The following is a 5,000-nucleotide window of genomic DNA, read 5'->3' on the forward strand; positions in this document are numbered from 1 at the left end:
TCTGTGTGTAACAAAGCGAAAGCACCAAAGCACTATCGTTCAACAACATCCATTTTATCCTCGCTGCCACAGGACACTATCCAAAGAACGACAAGAGGAACGTCACGTCCACTAATAAGACAGAATGTCTCACATCACCCGCAAACAACGCAGCTCAAATCAGCCAGCAACACCCACAGTGGTCCACCCAGTATCAACACAGGACGCAACGCCACGCCACAACACAAAAGGTACAAGTAATAAAATACCCTTTGGACACACGCGAGACAGATCATCGAACCAACCCACCACCTGACACCAGCCAAACGTACATCCTGATTTGACACATCTCTGGCAACCTAACCCACGTTGGCCCTTAACCTAACCCACGTTGGCCCTTAACCTAACCCACGTTGGCCCTTAACCTAACCCACGTTGGCCCTTAACCTAACCCACGTTGGCCCCTTAACCTAACCCACGTTGGCCCTTAACCTAACCCACGTTGGCCCTTAACCTAACCCACGTTGGCCCTTAACCTAACCCACGTTGGCCCTTAACCTAACCCACGTTGGCCCTTAACCTAACCCACGTTGGCCCTTAACCTAACCCACGTTGGCCCTTAACCTAACCCACGTTGGCCCTTAACCTAACCCACGTTGGCCCCTAACCTAACCCACGTTGGCCCCTAACCTAACCCACGTTGGCCCCTAACCTAACCCACGTTGGCCCCTAACCTAACCCACGTTGGCCCCTAACCTAACCCACGTTGGCCCCTAACCTAACCCACGTTGGCCCCTAACCTAACCCACGTTGGCCCCTAACCTAACCCACGTTGGCCCCTAACCTAACCCACGTTGGCCCCTAACCTAACCCACGTTGGCCCCTAACCTAACCCACGTTGGCCCCTAACCTAACCCACGTTGGCCCCTAACCTAACCCACGTTGGCCCCTAACCTAACCCACGTTGGCCCCTAACCTAACCCACGCTGCACCTTAACCTAAGTTACGCTGCACCTTAACCTAAGTTACGCTGCACCTTAACCTAAGTTACGCTGCACCTTAACCTAAGTTACGCTGCACCTTAACCTAAGTTACGCTGCACCTTAACCTAAGTTACGCTGCACCTTAACCTAACTTACACTGCACCTTAACCTAACTTACACTGCACCTTAACCTAAGTTACACTGCACCTTAACCTAAGTTACACTGCACCTTAACCTAAGTTACACTGCACCTTAACCTAAGTTACACTGCACCTTAACCTAAGTTACACTGCACCTTAACCTAAGTTACACTGCACCTTAACCTAAGTTACACTGCACCTTAACCTAAGTTACACTGCACCTTAACCTAAGTTACACTGCACCTTAACCTAAGTTACACTGCACCTTAACCTAACTTACACTGCACCTTAACCTAACTTACACTGCACCTTAACCTAACTTACACTGCACCTTAACCTAACTTACACTGCACCTTAACCTAACTTACACTGCACCTTAACCTAACTTACACTGCACCTTAACCTAACTTACACTGCACCTTAACCTAACTTACACTGCACCTTAACCTAACTTACACTGCACCTTAACCTAACTTACACTGCACCTTAACCTAACTTACACTGCACCTTAACCTAACTTACACTGCACCTTAACCTAACTTACACTGCACCTTAACTGTCACATGTAACGTCACAGGAATGTAGCTTTGCCTAACAGCAACCCTCTGAACATAGTTCACTGCTTGGATCCTCTGGTGTCATGTGTATTTCTTGATGCCATGGTGCGTACCCTCACATAAAGGTCTTTCGAGTGTTGCGTACTTTCTACACAGTCCCGCTAACCACTGGAAGGGTGTACCGCTACAGAACGAATATCGCCCTCCCCTCCTGCCCTTCCAAGCTGGTCGGTCAGGCGTTTGTTTGTGAAATGAGCCTTGCAGCTGTTCAGTTGCATTCGGTTGTCGATGCAGTCAGTGTACGTTGTGGTACGGCCTGTGTGGACTGTCCGCTGATGTACGCGTAACCCACACTGATCATCCGTCGTTACGTACTGAGTGACATAATGTGGCACATGCTTGACCGTACACCGGCTGCGCCCTACAATGGCGAATCATAAGGGCCATATGTTGTGCACGATGCTACTTGTCTCGTCTCCCCATTACAGCGAGATTGCACTGTTGTACGCCGTACAGACATGTGGTAAGTAGGTACGGACGAAAGTATTGCATGTTGGCCCCCCCCCCCCCCCCTCCTCCCTCTGCCGGGAATCAGCGTGAGCCGTCTGTTGATGTAGCGACGAGGGTTTTCCTATTTAATCGTATTGCCCCACACAACATGATAGCACGGTGGACCGCGTTCCACATCTGCGACATGCTACAGAGGCCGGTTGACAGTCGACCGCGCAAGGGACATTGCACACGTGCGCGGACCATCTTCCACGTGTTCTCTCGTGTACATGCCGCAGTGTGTATGTGGGCTGATGTAGCGTGTCGTGACACATAACATGCAGGCATGCCAGAATCGTAGATTTCGCAAATGTAGATTGACGTATACGTTTGCTGCCAAAGATCCGCAAATGAACTGGAAATCAGTTGTTGAGCGGTTGTTCGCGCTGCAGGTGCATCGGTGATAGCGACGATCGGTACATCTGTGAACCGGTTGTTTCGGCGGTACCCGCCATGCCCCCGAACCTGAGTTGGCCATGTGGGTATGAAGCGATACGAGGCTGTGGCTTGGCGGGACAGTCCCCGGCCGGTGAGGGGGGGCCGCCCGGCGTGCTGGCCGCGCGCTGCGTGAGCGCACGCACTACAGCCGGCTGGTGGGGGGCGCCCAGTGGCAGGAGCGCCGGCCGACGGGCCCGGCTGGCGTCCCAGCTATGCGCCGGCGCACCCTGCGCGCGGCGCCAGGCGGCCAAAGTGGGTTCTGCCGAGCCCGGTGCGAAGCGCGGTGGACATCTGCAGTGTGCTGGTCCGATTGCGGACTGTGTGCGTTGAGGATGCGCCGCCGCCCGGCACTCGGCGTCGCGACGCCGTCTGCTGCTCGGTCGCCCCCAGCGGTTCTCGCAGGTGGTTTGTATCGCAGCTCTGCGGACGTGTTGGCGCGTGCGCTGTGCTGGGAGAGTTCGCTTCTGCACCCAAGTGGGGCTTTGCCCTTCTGTGGCGCTGGCGTTGGAGCTGCCGGTCACCGTAGGTGGCGCGTGTTGTTTCCCGCCGGCAATGCCACGACAGCACGCTCCCGGGCCTCTGTCGGCAGCGGCAAGCTCAGTTGGGAGCACGGGTGTTCGCACTGAAAGCGTCTACTCGCCTATCTCCGGGCGATTGCGCCTCTCTCGAACCCGACCAAGTACTTAGGACGGCGCTGCGCGCCGCCGGGACCTGAGAGGGTTTCGAGGTGTATCGTGCAGGGGAGCTCAGCCTCCTCCTGTTTGCAGAATAATTGAGCGGACGCTTGCGTGTTCGCGCGGGCCCTCGGGACACACTCCCGGGCGGCCGGCTGCTCAGCTCTCGTTGACGCAGCTCCCTGGTTGATCCTGCCAGTAGTCATATGCTTGTCTCAAAGATTAAGCCATGCATGTCTCAGTACAAGCCGCATTAAGGTGAAACCGCGAATGGCTCATTAAATCAGTTATGGTTCCTTAGATCGTACCCACGTTACTTGGATAACTGTGGTAATTCTAGAGCTAATACATGCAAACAGAGTCCCGACCAGAGATGGAAGGGACGCTTTTATTAGATCAAAACCAATCGGATTGGCTCGTCTGGTCCGTTTGCCTTGGTGACTCTGAATAACTTTGGGCTGATCGCACGGTCCTCGTACCGGCGACGCATCTTTCAAATGTCTGCCTTATCAACTGTCGATGGTAGGTTCTGCGCCTACCATGGTTGTAACGGGTAACGGGGAATCAGGGTTCGATTCCGGAGAGGGAGCCTGAGAAACGGCTACCACATCCAAGGAAGGCAGCAGGCGCGCAAATTACCCACTCCCGGCACGGGGAGGTAGTGACGAAAAATAACGGTACGGGACTCATCCGAGGCCCCGTAATCGGAATGAGTACACTTTAAATCCTTTAACGAGTATCTATTGGAGGGCAAGTCTGGTGCCAGCAGCCGCGGTAATTCCAGCTCCAATAGCGTATATTAAAGTTGTTGCGGTTAAAAAGCTCGTAGTTGGATTTGTGTCCCACGCTGTTGGTTCACCGCCCGTCGGTGTTTAACTGGCATGTATCGTGGGACGTCCTGCCGGTGGGGCGAGCCGAAGGCGTGCTTGCGCGTCCCGAGGCGGACCCCGTTGAAATCCTACCAGGGTGCTCTTAGTTGAGTGTCTCGGTGGGCCGGCACGTTTACTTTGAACAAATTAGAGTGCTTAAAGCAGGCAAGCCCGCCTGAATACTGTGTGCATGGAATAATGGAATAGGACCTCGGTTCTATTTTGTTGGTTTTCGGAACCCGAGGTAATGATTAATAGGGACAGGCGGGGGCATTCGTATTGCGACGTTAGAGGTGAAATTCTTGGATCGTCGCAAGACGAACAGAAGCGAAAGCATTTGCCAAGTATGTTTTCATTAATCAAGAACGAAAGTTAGAGGTTCGAAGGCGATCAGATACCGCCCTAGTTCTAACCATAAACGATGCCAGCCAGCGATCCGCCGCAGTTCCTCCGATGACTCGGCGGGCAGCCTCCGGGAAACCAAAGCTTTTGGGTTCCGGGGGAAGTATGGTTGCAAAGCTGAAACTTAAAGGAATTGACGGAAGGGCACCACCAGGAGTGGAGCCTGCGGCTTAATTTGACTCAACACGGGAAACCTCACCAGGCCCGGACACCGGAAGGATTGACAGATTGATAGCTCTTTCTTGATTCGGTGGGTGGTGGTGCATGGCCGTTCTTAGTTGGTGGAGCGATTTGTCTGGTTAATTCCGATAACGAACGAGACTCTAGCCTGCTAACTAGTCGCGTGACATCCTTCGTGCTGTCAGCGATTACTTTTCTTCTTAGAGGGACAGGCGGCTTCTAGCCGCAC

The 5,000-nt window shown here is 53.6% G+C and overlaps 1 non-coding gene across 1 annotated transcript in view; it reads left to right on the forward strand.

The window, feature by feature from the left end:
* Nucleotides 1-3,499: 3,499 nt before the first annotated feature.
* LOC126317653 (small subunit ribosomal RNA) overlaps nucleotides 3,500-5,000 on the forward strand; it is a 1,893-nt gene continuing 392 nt past the window's right edge. Inside the window, exon 1 of the ribosomal RNA XR_007556797.1 lies at nucleotides 3,500-5,000. This exon is cut by the window's right edge and continues 392 nt beyond it. This is a non-coding gene — a ribosomal RNA (small subunit ribosomal RNA).

Source organism: Schistocerca gregaria, unplaced genomic scaffold, assembly GCF_023897955.1.
Source record: "Schistocerca gregaria isolate iqSchGreg1 unplaced genomic scaffold, iqSchGreg1.2 ptg000640l, whole genome shotgun sequence".
Taxonomy (NCBI): Eukaryota; Metazoa; Arthropoda; class Insecta; order Orthoptera; family Acrididae; genus Schistocerca; species Schistocerca gregaria.